Here is a 16,179-nt window from a genome sequence, read left to right as displayed (position 1 = left end):
ACACAGAAAAGTCATAAATTGTCAAAACCCGGTTAAACACCAGCGCCATCTAGTGGGGTCATGCTTGAACCATACACCAGACACACAGTGGCGGACGAAAAAAAAAAAGAAAAAAAATGTACCACTTGCAAAAATTCATCTCTAGGAATAAGAGATCAATTGTTCCGTAACTTTTGTCACATGAAAGGTATGCTTCAGCTAACAAGTTTCAATGAAAATTTAACAACCCGTGCATTTAGAAGACCATCAACCAACTGATGGAACCAAGAAATTTTTTTTGTCATCCTTCATCGTGAAGAGCAGTTTAATAAGCTGGAAATTTCAGCGATTTGTTTACTTACAACAATTTTATAGGTTTATTGAAAGTATCATTTATGATCACGAAATTATGAGCAATTCTTTCATAAATATCAATTTTGTTCGCATGTTTTTGGCTCATAATACGCGTAGTTTTCCGCCCATGATGACTAAACTTTCATAAAACATGACAGCATGCAACAGAATCGGTATACTGAAATTTGAAATGAAAATTTTGGAAATTTGATGAAATATGAGCAATTAAAGCAATTAATTTCTCACAGAACATGCATGAAAGTTAACAGTTTATACTGTCTGACCATCGATTAGATGGAAAGACTAATATCCGGTTTATAGGCGGAAATGGACGTATTTATTAGTTTATAGGGGTGTTGGTTGGTTTGTTACAGATGTGCGCATTTGCCTCTCTATTATTTAGCCTCAGTTTTGTAAGAATGAAAATTTGCTTGCGGAAATATTTTTTTAATCTAAAGTATATTTGATTTACATTCTCTCTAAAAAAATTAATTGATTCATTTATTCACAACGTAGTTTTGAGCTTACCATTTTGCTTTTACATTACCGAACGAAATGAAAACATTTTATTTTCTTTTTGTTGCTTCCATAGTAATCATTTTTGTTTCCCCTCATTTTATTTTAGGGAATGCAACAAATGAATAAGGTCCTAGTGACATTATAAAACGCGTGTATCAATATCCCATCGCTATTTTTCCTTCTTCCCTGTTAGATTCATTCAGATGGAATTGTCTTTCCTTGGCCGATTGCCAAATTACATACAATCCGTGGTCAAACAGTAACTTTCACAACTTTCTTCGGAAATAAATTTGGCATTGTACACAAAATTCCAGTTTATCATTAGCACTTAAAAAGGTATGGGCCCATGGGCGACCTAATGAGCCGCATTTCAATTATTCTCGGACTCGGATTGGTAACGAATCATAAGGGGTCGTCGCAAATTTGTATACTTGCCTGCTATTGCTCAGCGTGATTCGTGATGAAAACAGATTATTTGTGAACGATTCTTTACGATTCGTCGCCTATTCAAGTACAACGGAATTAAGGCTCATTAGGGCACAATATCTTTTTAAGTTTTTATGATATTCAACTGGATTTTTTTATAAGATGAAAAAATCTATTGCCGAAGAAATTTTGAAAGTTTTCAATTGCTATAGCTTTCGCGCATGCATAATGAGAAATTAATTGCTTCAAAAGTTCATATTTCATCAAATTTTAAAAAATTGGCATTTCAAATTTAAGCATTTCTCTTGTACGCTGTCAAGTTTTCTAAAAGTTTGGTAAGTTACAACGGAAAACTCTGAGTGTTATGAGCCCAAAACGTGTGAACAAAATTGAAATTTTTTTGAATAAAAAGCTTATATCTTCGTGAATAAAGGTGATACTTGCCCAAAAATCTATGAAAATGTTGTACATAGTAAGTAAACTAATTGCTGAAATTTCCTGTTTATTGAATGCTTTTTATGATGAAGGATGATCAAAAATATTTTTAGTTTCATAAACTTGTTGATGGATCCCTAAATGTATGGGTTATTTAATTTTCATTAAAACTTGTTTGCAGAAGCATACCTTTTATGAGAAAAGTTATGGACCAATTGATCCCTTATTTCTCGAGAAATTCGTGAAAATGATTTTTTGCAAGTGGTGCAGTTTTTTTTGTCCGCTCCGAAAAAACTATTAGTTAATTATTTTACTGGTATTCACTAAAGTGAAGTTTTAGTTAAGGAGTGAAATAATTTTGAAATCAACAGAGCTGAAATAATTTTTTCAAGTAGAGCATGATTTAGCATAGCGACTCTCAACCCGTTAAAATTTTTACCGGCCCTTGGATATTTTTCCTGTCAGCTTTAAAAAAAATCAATTTTTTTACAAAACACATAAATAAACAAAAAATAAAATAAATAATTAAATAAACAAATAAAAAAAGAAATGTTAAAACAAAATTTTATTTAGGAGCAACACCCTTTCCCAGAGATTCCTAGTTTCCTAGTTATTAACAATAAGTATACCAAGAATTTTAATGCCGTATATACAAACTATATTAGTGTTTAAGATTATCAATAATTGTTTAATTTCAATAAAAAAATTTTGAAAAAAAAATAGAACCGACTTCAAAATTGCTCTAAAAAGTGAAAAATAATTTTATTCTTTAAACACCATCGATAATACTTTTAAACATAATTTTTGAAGTTGGCGCAAAAACGATCGATAAAATCATTCACAGCCATAACTCAACTACAAGTATAAATTTTACCAGGTCCAGTTTCTTCACTACCACATGCATTACGCATTGATGACAGCATATTTAAGTAGCGATATAATTGTTTCGTTCCTAACTTTGGATGATTTTTTGATAAAAATATGAACGAAGCATGGTTACAATGGATTTTACGTTTTGTTTTTGCGCCAACTTCAAAAATTATGTTTAAAAGTATTATCGATGGTGTTTAAAGAATAAAATTATTTTTCACTTTTTAGAGCAATTTTGAAGTCGGTTCTATTTTTTTTTTCAAAATTTTTTTATTTCATTCTTTTTAGTGTAAATGTAGATATTTCAGTAAAAGTAAGAAGTTACCTAGTAAGAAGTTCGGTTCTATATCACTGTATTGCTTTAGAAAAGCCTTTATTCACAATTATCATTACAATTACTATTAATGTTACTGTTATATGGCACCAAACTTTTATAACAATGAGTTTCATATTGTCGCGTAGATGAAGATAGCGAAGACAATGTGAAAGCCAAATGAAGCGAATACTTGAGAAAGTGCTGGAACTTTCCAGACTTGGAAAGATACAGAAATTAATAGAACATTCGAGAAAATACGGGAAACAGTAGAAACGAAATTTTAGTAAAATTCACTTTGCTCTAGTCGGGATTTGAAACCGGGTCGCTCATGTGGGAAGCGAGAATTCTACCACTGAGCTACCGTTATCCACGGATGAAAAGTGCGAACTTCGCTACAATATCATTTTAATTGCATAAAATTTACTGTTTTTTGCCCATAACTTTTTTTCTAAAGAACAAATATGGTCAAACAAAGTAATGGGACCTAAGTTGAGCCATCCCCTATCCATTAAAAAAAGAATCATCAAAATCGGTTCACTAGGTGAGACGCTATGAGTGGACAAACAAAAAAAAAAAACATACATACGGTATGAACTGATAACCGCCTCCTTTTTGAAGTCGGTTAAAAAGAGGTTGAAACATTGTCTCCATTTTATAAATTTAATACTTTTGCGCAACGAACACTTAGAATTTTTTTAAATGAATATACGATCTTTTAAAAGAAATAAGAAATAACAATGAGTTTCTCTCTTATTTTTTCAACTTGAAACAACGCCCCGAAGCATCTTAGTACACCTAAAGAGAAAAAAAAAAAAAAAAGAGAAAAAAATCATTTTCAATCTTGTGGCCTTTCAATTCTGTTAATGCAGAAATGAATGTTAAATCTTTCATGAAAGGCGATGTTTGTTTAAGAAGACTTTTTGGATTACATTCGGCTTGGTTTTTGCCCACGGAGGGGGAAAAAAAAACAATTGCTTCGCTTTATTAACAGCCATAATGATCTTTTAATTATAATAATGGACTTTTTAATGATGAAGCAATTATTTTTTCGTAAACTGTCAAAAAAGAAGAAAAAAAAATCTTTTATGCAAAAATAGTCAGTTTGTTGATTTTAAGAAGACATTGTTAAATGAAGATTACTTTCGAAATTCTTTAAGAAAATTGGTTTTTTCATCACAACCTTTCATGACATTTTGTAGAGAAAATAATTTACTTGCGGTATTAATAGCATATAATGCTCACAATCATTTTATTTTCACACATTGTATCTGATAGATTGCACGAGATGAGTGTTAAAATCAGTTTTTAGTTTTTCGGAAAACATATCAGTTCCTTTAATGAAACCGTGGCATAAATTTGAAATGACCTAAGTTTAATCTTTCAACTTCTAATTACCTTATTTTCTATTGATATCGTGTATCGTGTTGTTACCGATTTTAATGTAATTTGCAAGTAATTAATTTATTGAAATAATGACTCTGTTTTACTTGTACGTTACATATGAATTTGTTCAACATTATAATCCTGCAGTATTAAGAAGAAGAAAACAAAAAATCGCTTTATCTCTCGATGAAAAAGCATTTTATTTCGATAAAAATTGTTATTCTTCAAACTCTGCTGAAACAAAACAAACCAAGTTTTTTAAGGCATGAAGTAAAAAAGATGGTAAAATAAACCTCGAGCGCAATTACTAGTATCACTAGAAATTTAAATGTTGAAAATTAACGGAGTATTTTCACATTTCAAATTAGAGAGCTTCAGACGCATAAAATCGCTCTAACGGCGGGCGTTTGAACCTGGGCAACAAGGGCAGTTTGCCGACTGTATCAAAAAAGATTTTCCAAAATTTATTTCAAACTGATTTGTTTATTAACAATAATCCAAAATGAACTCATTTCAAATAATCTTCTTTACTAATAATAAAGCAGAAAATCTCTCTGTCCGGAGGATGTCTGGATGTCTGTAGGATGTCTGTGACGCGCATAGCGCCTAAACCGTTCGGCCGATTTTCATGAAATTTTGCACAAAGTTAGTATGTAGCATGGGGGTGTGCACCTCGAAGCGATTTTTCGAAAACTCGATGTGATTCTTTTTTTATTCCAATTTTAAGAAAAAAACTATCATAAATTACGAAATTATCATAACGTGGAACCGTAACATGGGCACAAGTTAATTGGCGAGATACGAAATTATCATAACGTGGAATCGTAACATGGGTACAAGCCAATTGGCGAGAAATTTCACCATACATTATTTGTAAATATACAGGCGAACCAAAAGACCTTTAATTTTTCTATTACGGGCGAAGCCGTGCGGGTGCCACTAGTATAACACAAAACAACAGAGCTTTTGCGTCTAAGTCCAACAAATCGTAATTTTAAATATATAGAATTTTTGTTTTAAAATCTATTACCAAGTGCAGACAAGTGCCAGAAAAACTGTTAGACTTGCTCAGTATCTGTGTGGCTCCTGTGAACATGCAAATGCGACATGGTATATAGACTCCACTACTGTGTTAACTCTGAAAATATCCTCTGAAGACATCATGAATCCTTCAAGGAAGTTTAGAAATCTTTAGGAGTGCAAGCGAAAAACTGTTAGACTTGTGCTCAGTATTTGTATGGCTCCTGTGAACATGCAAATGCGACGTGGCATATAGACTCCACTACTGTGTTAACTCTGAAGATATCCTCTGAAGACATCATGAATCCTTTAAGGAAGTTTAGAAATCTTTAGGAGTGCAAGCGAAAAACTGTTAGACTTGCTCAGTATCTGTATGGCTCCTGTGAACATGCAAATGCGACGTGGCATATAGACTCCACTACTGTGTTAATTCTGAAGATATCCTCTGAAGACATCATGAATCCTTTAAGGAAGTTTAGAAATCTTTAGGAGTGCAAGCGTCTGGTGTGCTGCTGCTGGGAATCGTCCAAGTTTGTTGGAATCCGAAATGGAAAATTGTGAGTGTAAAAGATCTGGCAGGATGCTGATGCAATCTTCCCCAGTGTTGACATTATTGCAATTGCCCATAATAATTGTAATAAGTAATAGTAAATATGTAATAACGGCTTTAGGGATGTCTTGGATCTACCAACCAACACGTAGCACTTTTGAGCCAATATATCAAGGACGCAATGAACAAAAGTCAAATTCTTTCAGCTGTGTTCGTCGAGTTCAAGTCAGCTTACAATCTCGTGTGGAAAGAATATCTTCTTATGAAGCTCTCACTCATCGGCGTCCGGTCTAACATGCTCAAATGGCATTTTGGCCTTCCGGAAAGCCGACTGTGCAGAGTGAGGTATAAGAACTACCATTCAAGACTTAGAAGCCATTAAAACAGGTTTACCCCAGGAAGCAGTTTCAAGCTGCTCTCTTTTCAACGTTTACATCAACGACCTGATTACTGAATTAAATTTAATAAAAGATGTTAAACGCCTCCTCTATGTGTAGGACCAAGTCATCTGGACAGTGTAGCCGAAAGCATAGCAGTAAATAAAATTAACTCATCCTTGAATAAAGTTTCAACTACATTGAAAAACTGGACATGACGAAACAACATGAAAGTAAACCTTGACAAAAACTTCGTCGAATATTTTTTTCCTCACCCACCAGCCATTTAATCAATGACTTTTCTATGGAGGGCAGCTGATTCCATTTACTGAGTTATTTAAATATTTGGGAGTTACACTTAATAGAAAACTTTCCTGGAAGCCGCATGTGAAGTTCTTGATCCATCGAGCTTCAGGAAGACTCTCACTCCTTAAGGTAATTGAGGGATCAGAATGGAGTTGTTCCAGGACGATTTTAAGCATCACTTATAACACTCATATCCTACCAATTCTATCATTGATCACTATTTCTAAGAAAAATCTCAACAAGCTGGAAGCTTTTCAAAACCAGACGTTATGCATAATCACTCGTGCAGAGAAAACTACTAACATTAATTCGAGGCAGATTTGTACAAGCAATAGACATATTACTGTAATTATTCAAGAAAGTGCTGTTCTGTTATGGGAGAAGATTATCAGAGCCCCTAGTGTTGCTTGTCCCTCTGAGATCAGGTGTCGCTTGAGAAAGTGTGAAAACTTAAACCCCAAAGCGGCGTTGTGCAGGACGTGTTAGAGGTGATTTCCAGTTTAAATCTCGATTTGAAAGTTAAAAAGTTTCTTCCACCTCCTAACCCTGTTGAGAACAACAATTTCTCAGCTCGCCTTGATCTCTTACAAGAATGTATTTTAAACTGATTCTAGTGGAAGCATGCTTAAAGCATTGACCTATGAAATCATTAACTATTGCTACTCGGAAGAAGAATGGTTGCGGGCAGTGACGCACACAGGAATTTTGGAAGGGGAGGGTTCAAGATCGAAAGCCTCAGTCTCATATCATATCCCCAATACGCCGTCAAACATATTGACTTGATTTTTTCCGATTCTCGAGAACGAAAAACAGTAAAAAATAAACAATTGAATAAACAATTAGTGTTATTTAATAAAATATACTTAAATAAATTACCAGACCGCAAAATATGCGCATTAACTTTTCTCATAATTAAAAAACGGATTCAACAAATCAAATTCATCGTTGCAGAAGCACCATATGATTTAGAAGTTCATAGAATCTCATTTGGTGTAATCTGTAATTACAAAACTAAAACATGGTTTTTTAGTGTATTCATTTATAATCACCATTCTGCTTGTAATAGGCAATTCGTTATAGGAAAAGAGCACAATATTTAAAAAAAATCTTTTATCATGAGGATTTTTTTTTCACTTATTAGAACTGAAATTAATTTTACATTTGTTTGAATTTATTTTACGCACAAAATACACAGAATCGTAATCAATCGGGGAAAAAAGCAAGACCTTTGGGAGGGGTCCGGACCCCTTGGACCCCTCCCTTGTGTGCGCCACTGGTTGCGGGTATATACTGATGGCTCCAGAACGAATATTTCCACCAATGCTGGAGCTGCTGTCTACTGTGAGCTGTTCTCTTTATACACCCCCCAGTGACCAATATGCAATGGCTTTTGACGGTGAAGTGGCTGCTATCCACCGAACCCTGCCACAATTACAGCCTTATTATGATGCTTTTTCAAAGCTAGTTTTCTTTTCCGACTCCGAGGCTGCCTTCAGGCTATAGATTAAAAGAGTGACTCTCGTTCCTGAACCGCATATCAGTGCTATGATCTCCTGAATTGGCTTTCGGGTAAGGGAAAAAGTCTGTGCTTTAGTGGATTCCAGCCCACTGTGGAGTTTGCACTGCCGATTTTCTGGCTAAGAAGGGAGCTTCTATACTACAAACAACTGAACCTGCCTTGCCATTTCCGCACCAGCAAGTCAATTGTCAGAAAAACCTTCAGGGCTTCCTTTTTTCTAGGCATTTTAATCAAAAATAAAAATAAACCATGGATCGAACAAATTCGCAAAATACCAGATCGGCCCAGAAAGCAATCTGTGGACATTTTCCGTCTTATTACTGGACATGAGTACCTTCAAAAACACTTTCACCGCATCAATGCTACACCGGACTCGTTTTGCCCTCTATGTAACCTTAAAGAGGATATGGACATGACGCACCTCCGCAAACGCCCTGCTCTTCCTCAAACTTCAATTTGGCTGCGTTATTGGGTGGCGAGAGCTGCTCCGAGTTTATAGATTCAAGGCAAAAGTGGGAGAGTACTTTTTGTGCAGATACTTTTTGTATAAACTCGATAAAAAATTCAAAATGCAAAATAAATCAACCCTGTATGTTTTATTTTACAGTTACACTAATATTAAGTATTAAAATTACTATTAAAGAGCTTTAGGCTTGAATAAATAATAAATATAAAATAAAAATTGTAAGCTGACAGCTGACCATCTCTCCCATAACGAGTGGGAGCGACGCCATATAGTGCTTGAGAGATGCCACATAGTGTGGGGGAGATGCCGTACATGTTATTATTCCCTGTTTTTGTTATTTTTGCGGATTATTTCCTTCCCAGAATTTTTACAATACGATGCATACACTGTACATTAGGGTGGGCCGAAAAAACTTTTTCTGGAAATCTGTTTTTGGATAGTGCGGAAAAGTTGCTATATGGGCCCGTTATTAACCATAAAAAATTTCGCTAAAGTTGTTTAATATTTAGCCGACGCTATTTGACCTTGAAAAACTGAAAAAAGGGCGAAAATGCACTTTTCAACCACTTTGGGGGGGGAGGGGGGGTCAAAAATAAAAAGTTGAAGCTAGTTTCAGCAAACATTAGAAGTATCTGTCAGTAAATTACTTGAAATCCTCAAAGACTTTCATACATTTCGTAGAATATCTTTACTAATAATAAAGCTGAAAGTCTCTGTCCGGATTTATGTCTGGATGTCTGTGACACGCATAGCGCCTAGACCGTTCGGCCGATTTTCATGAAATTTGGCACTAAGTTAGTTTGTAGCATGAGGGTGTGCATCTCGAAGCGATTTTTCGAACATTCGTTTTTGTTCTTTTTCTATTTCAATTTTAAGAACATTTTCCGGAGCAAAATTATCATACGATGGACGAGTAAATTGCGAAATTATCATGACGTGGAACCGTAACATGGGAGAGCGAATGAACATAGCCAATTGGCGAGAAATTTATCATCCATTATTTGTAAATATACAGGTGAACCAAATGACCTTTTAATTTTCCACTACGGGCAAAGCCGTGCGAGTACCACTAGTTTAGGAATATTTGGAAAAATGGATAGAGTAACAACCCAGAAACTACGAAAAAGAGAAAAAAGATGCCAAAAAATTGAAACAAGTGTTGCTTTGGATGAGAAAGACATATCAGTAACCAGCAAAAGTGGATTCAGGGTTAAGGAAAGTCATATTACATTGAATGAACCTGAAACAGAGCTTGAATCAGGAGAAAGCACAGAAAATACAGATGACGATTTTAAATTGAACTATCCGCTTTCAAGAAAACGTAAGCGAACTGATGCGCCATCAACAACGACAGGTCAAATGAGACTTTCTATGCCTCATACAGCTTTAGCAGCAGATCTAACTGGCGCTTCAAATAGAGCAGGGGCTAAAATTGCTACAGCAGTTCTCGCTGATTTCGACTTAGTTTCTCCTAAACAAAACAAAAATATAAGGAGAGAAGTCGATAAAAAAAAGGAGCGAGCTAAGAGAAAGGGATTAAAGAGCAGTTAAAGGGGCAGCTATAAAGAGTTTGTATTTTGACGGCCGCAAAGATGACACCCTTCAAAAGACATCTAGCCATCAAAAATTAGCATCTGAAGCACCATGTAGCACTGATAGAAGAGTCAGGTAGCAAGTACATCGGTCATTTATCACTAACAGTTGTTGAAAGTGCAAAAAAAAAAAAAAAAAAAAAAAAAAAAAAAAAAATCGCAAGGTATTATAAGCTTTGCAAAAAAGTATAATATGAGCTTGCTTAACTTAACGGTTATTGGATGCGACGGAACAAATGTAAATACGGGATGGAAAGGTGGAGTAATTCGTTTACTTGAGACATATCTCCAAATACCTTTACAGCGGAACATATGTCTGCTGCATACTAATAAGTTGCCACTGAGGCATCTTATTCTGGAGTTGGACGGTTGCACAAAGGGGCCACATTCATATTCTGGAGCTATCGAACAACTTCTTAGAGATTGTAAAAAAAAATCCGGTGGTCAAATTTGATAAAATTGACTTATTCTTCTGTTTTTGGACATGGAAGATAGAAAAAGTTTAAGTACTGAACAACAATATTTATATAGAATATGTCTTGCCGTAAAAGATGGTAGTTGTCCTTCTAGCATGGCTGACAGTAGCCCAGGCAAACTCAGTCATGCGCGATGGCTGACAACTGCAAACCGTTTGATACGCTTGCATATAGGGCTTGGGTATAGTATAGCGCTTGTATATAGGCTTTACGCTTGTACACCAACTCCATCAGAAAATCTTACAATGCTTGTAAAGTATGTAATGTTAGTTTATGCTCCAATGTGGTTTGAAATAAAAATGAAACCGAACTGCCAGTATGGTGCCCAACATTTTTGGAAAATGATTTCTCTTGCAAGGCAGTTTCCAGACAACATTAAGGAGATATTTTTCAAAGTTCTCTCAAATAATGCATATTTCGCTCATCCTGAACAGCTACTGTTCACAGTGTTGTTTGACTCAAGAAAATACATTCGGGGATTAGCTGTTAGGCGCATTCTGAACTCTAGAAATAAGAAGACGAAGAGCTCGGATGGTGTACGATTTTTTAAGCGTCCTAAATTTAATTTTGAAGCCGTTGATTTTGTTGATTTAGTTGATTGGGCAAACTGTTGTTACAGAGCCACCTCTTACAATGCATGTAAAAGATCAACAATTGAAAGATGCATCTAAAAGACCAACAATTGACAGAAATGTGCGAAGAACAGCCTACAGAGTTCACTTTCGAGAAATTTCCCTGTCACACGCAAGCTGTGAAACGTTGTGTGAAACTAATAACCAAAGTTGCAATAAAATTTCGTGGTGAAACTGCACGAGATGGATACATTCGTGCCAAACTTCAAAATAGGAAAGAACTTCCATCATTTGATAACAAGGGACAATATTATTCCAAAAAATAATATTCATTATGCCTGAGGTATTATAAATCAAATTTGAAGATTTCTTTTTCAAAATGTTATTATCTTTATATGTAATTCTAGAAAATGTATGATACTATTGCGTGATAATAATTACTATGATTAATAGTGCTATTTAATTAATTAGTCTATGATTTAATTTTGAAAAATAATTTTCACATTGGTATTTAAAGAAATTCAATATTTTTTCATTTTTCTCCAATTTTTGATTACAGAAAGGAGCGGTTAAATGCTCATTAAAATCAATGAAACATTTTATGGGCTCGAACTGGCTATTTTCGGTGCTGGCACCGAAAATATGACATTTTCGGTGCATTCCAGCAAAATATTTGGAATTTAGTTTTTAAAAAATAATTTCGACAAAAATTCATTTTTCACTTTTTTTTCGGTTTTTCAGTGTCAAATAGCGTTGGCTAGATATTTTTTAATGTTTAAGAAATTTTTTGTGAGTGCTAACTAGCTCACTACGCAACTTTTGCGCGCTATCCAAAAATTGATTTCGAAAAAATTTTTTTTTCGGCTTATTTCGGCCCACCCTACTGTACATGCCTCATGCAGTCATTTTTGGCGTAAGGAACATTTAATCCAATCGGGTTTTATTCTTGGTTAAATAATAATTTTCCCTACATCCTGCTCACACAAGCAACTTGTTTTCGCTTCACTGTCTAGCTAGGTAGTTTTGGGATTGGATAAAACTTCGTGAAGAATCTTTGTAGCGGTTTCTTTACTAATGGATGTTTGTCTGGAAGAAGATGGTTTTTGTGGAGACAGAGCTTTAGTGGCAACAATTTCCAGAGGACTGTCAGAAGTAGCTACTTCAGTTAGATCAGATAAAGCAAAGAAATGATGTGGAATAGATTTAGGATTGAGTGGAAATATTCCACAAGCGTCTTGAGATGATAATGAATCATGTCCTAGTAGTTTCTAGACCTATCAAGGATCCCGTATGACACCAACTGTATATGCCCGATACTAACACAAAGACGGTACCAAACTAAACATTCCCCTGCTTACATGTAGAGTTCACGTTTTCGTGAAGTTATCACTATATACGAGGGCTGTTCTATAAGTAATAAGACTATAGAATAAAAAAAATGCAGAACAACTTTAATCGTCATAATTTACATGTTTTTTTTTAAGAATAACTTCTGCTGGACTAAATGCATTTATTCCAACGTTCTGTTCACTTCTTAAAAATTTGTGAACGTTACGTTTGTCAGAGCTATTTTAAAGCCGCCTCCGCAGAGTTTAGACATGCTTTGTTTCTTTCAAAATGTTTGCGTCGTAATTGTTTCTTAACTTGAGGAAACAGTCAGAACTCACTGATGTAAAACAATTCTGAGATTCCACTTGATAATAGTAGCACCAGTGTTAATCATTGTCTTTGCGATGGACGTTGAAGGTTGTTCCTCACGTTCAATATTTTCCATATTTTGCCTGCCTTCTTTAAAAACTTTATGCCAGCAAAAAGTACTGACTTTAAACATTACTTCCTCATTCAAAGCTTCACGTATCATTATCAAAGATCTCCGATGCTGATTTTTGCAGACAAAACAAACTTTAATCGCAAAACTTTGATCCTACGACGCTTTCATTTTGTGAACTGGCTGCGTCTTATAGGCGCCCGCCAACAGGCTTCAATTCAATCACGTGATACTCAGGAACATGAGTCCATACGTGCCAACTATCGGTAGCTTTTGTTAGTACAGACATCAGACATTTTTCATGCCACAGAAATTAACATTCCGATGAGTGGTTTCGCAGTAGTGGAGTTAGTTTTATTTCTTATAGGTGCCCGCCAACAGGCTTCAATTCAATCACGTGATACTCAGGAACATGAGTATGTACCCTACAAATATCGGTAGTTTTTGTTAATACAGACAACAAACATTTTTCATGCCACAGAAATTAACATTCCGATGAGTGGTTTCGCAGCAGTGGAGTTAGTTTGATTTCTTATAGGCGCCCGCCAACAGGCTTCAATTCAATCACATGATACTCAGGAACATGAGTATGTACCCTACAAATATCGGTAGTTTTTGTTAATACAGACAACAGACATTTTTCATGCCACAGAAATTAACATTCCGATGAGTGGTTTCGCAGCAGTGGAGTTAGTTTTATTTCTTATAGGCGCCCGCCAACAGGCTTCAATTCAATCACGTGATACTCAGGAACATGAGTATGTACCCTACAAATATCGGTAGTTTTTGTTAATACAGACAACAGACATTTTTCATGCCACAGAAATTAACATTCCGATGAGTGGTTTCGCAGCAGTGGAGTTAGTTTTATTTCTTGTAGGCGCCCGCCAACAGGCTTCAATCACGTGATACTCAGGAACATGAGTCCGTAGGTGCCATCTATCGGTAGCTTTTGTTAGTACATACCACACAGACATTTCTCATGTCACAGGAATTAATATTCCCATGAATGGTTTTACGGCAGTAAGATTAGTCTTGTTATTTATTGAACAGCCTACGTATAAACACGTGTGTCCATCCGATACAAAGGTAAACGAGACTTGATGAAACCAGATAATGTGTATCTGATCACCAACAGTTCAATGAGTATGTAAGTGGTCTCAGTCAAGGCATGTAGCTTTTTTCCGCGCGGTGAACGTACATCATTAAAATTTTGGCTAAAAAAGGACATAGCAATTAAATATTTTTTTAGGAGGGGGGGGGGGGGGGGTTAGAAAGGGGTATTTTTCACTTTTTTTGGGGGGAAGGACTCTTGCTATTTTGGGTGGGGAGGTCTCCGCAATATTTAGGGGGGTTGTAGCTTTGCGCTTAGGGGGGCACACCTGGGAAATGGTACCAGTATGTCTGTTTTTTAACAACAAAGTAATCTAAATTTCATTCCACAACAATATTGTGTTTTCTTACACGATTCCAAATTGCACATAAAAAAACTATCTTCAGGATTTTCTCAAATACCTTGCTGTTACAATTAACTACTCTTAGCACTTATTTATTCTAAGTAGTATAAAAATATTAATACTGAGCACCTTTTCTTCGTATAAAATTTTAATAAATGTAGTAGCGAAGACATCCAGAAAAAAGTAATTTAATGAGCATAAATTTATCACGTTTCTTTAAAACTTTTCCCCCAGGGTATTAATAGGCTCATTTTGACTTGACGGCTGAGAAAAAGAAGTGGTCACTCATTTTTATCAGCGTTTCTTTCCTTCTTTTTTTTTCCTCACATTAAAAAAATCTTCAGACAAGTGATTAATCTTTTGAAAAGTAGTACGGAGGTATATTTTTCTCCTGTCAATTTTTCTTTAGCGCTTCAGAGAAGTAGTTTTAGTTATATATGTGAGTAATAACCGTAATTTATGCAGAACCCCTTTTTTAAAAAAGCACTTTTTTGATGACGTAAGGGAAAAGTTACATGATAAAATTTCAGGTTTACAAATTAAAAGTTTTCTATTTATTAGTTGTTGTTGTGTCTTATTCCCCATGATCTAGTCGATGCTAGACCAGGTCCAAGAGTTTATGAATCGATAAGAAGTCGTACACTAAAAGCGGATTGGTCGATAGATCTTTATGTGTCAGTCCAAAACACGCAAGAAGGTACGAAGGAAAGGCCTCAGCTGAAGCACATTCAGTGCAAGTTTGGAAATAATACTCTGCACGAAGACCTAGGAATTGACCCTATCAAAAAATTCATTAGAAATCAAGCCACCAATTTCTATACAAAGCTCCATCCCCATCAAAATCCTAGCATTGCAGATCAAATTTATTACATCTCCAATGTCAATCAGTGTAAAACTCCCTCAAACACTATGATTCTCAACTTTGAAACTATTAAAAATTTTCAAGCAACTGCAGCTAGACGTGCAGATACGACCCACCCCTTCCAGCCTCCTTGAGCTAATGGAAGCACTCCTCCCCTCTGAGGATTAGCTATCGTCCAATGGGACTTGCCTTGAAGTTCGATTCTAAATTTCTTTAATTGTTTAAATTAGCACCATTTTCTGATGTTTTTCTGTCTGTTTTTTTCCTAAGACTAGTTTTCTAGTGATTAAAACACATGAAAATAAATAAATTTATGGGCTTCCCTACATTGTATTTGTTTTTTAACTACTCTCTCTCACAATTGAAACGAGATAAAGGGACCTGAAATCCCATAACCTACAACCAATTCGAAGAATATACAGTGACCACTCACTACGCGACCAAAGGGGACAACGAAATTTTCGCGCACAAGTGAGATTCGCGCATAAGTGAAACACCTCAAAAATAAGCTTAAATACAGTAAGTTATCAACAGTTATAGTAATACTAATAGTACACTACTGATACTAATGAATAAATACGCACATAATTTCCATTTATGCAGTGAAATTTAATAAAAATGTAAAATTTGAAGTTGCACGTTTTGTCATTTTTTATACACTATAGTATAAGTGAATTCCACAAAACCTAAAAACTGTCGCGTGATCAGTGTCATAGTCTGTGAGAATACAAAAGATCCTCGATAGGCTATGTCAATGCTTTCCACGTCACCACGACTTTTAGGAAGAAAACGCGTTCTGGGAAACATTTTGAACTTTGGAATAAAAGTGTGTGAAAGCATTCCAAGAGACATCAAGAAGGGTACAAATCTTCCGATAAGCAAAGCGTGAATAGGCGATTTAACTAAAACTTGAAAATTTTTTATCGCGCATA

The sequence above is a fragment of the Uloborus diversus genome, chromosome 5 (assembly GCF_026930045.1).
Source record: "Uloborus diversus isolate 005 chromosome 5, Udiv.v.3.1, whole genome shotgun sequence".
In the NCBI taxonomy this organism is placed as follows: Eukaryota; Metazoa; Arthropoda; class Arachnida; order Araneae; family Uloboridae; genus Uloborus; species Uloborus diversus.
This window is presented reverse-complemented; position numbering follows the sequence as displayed.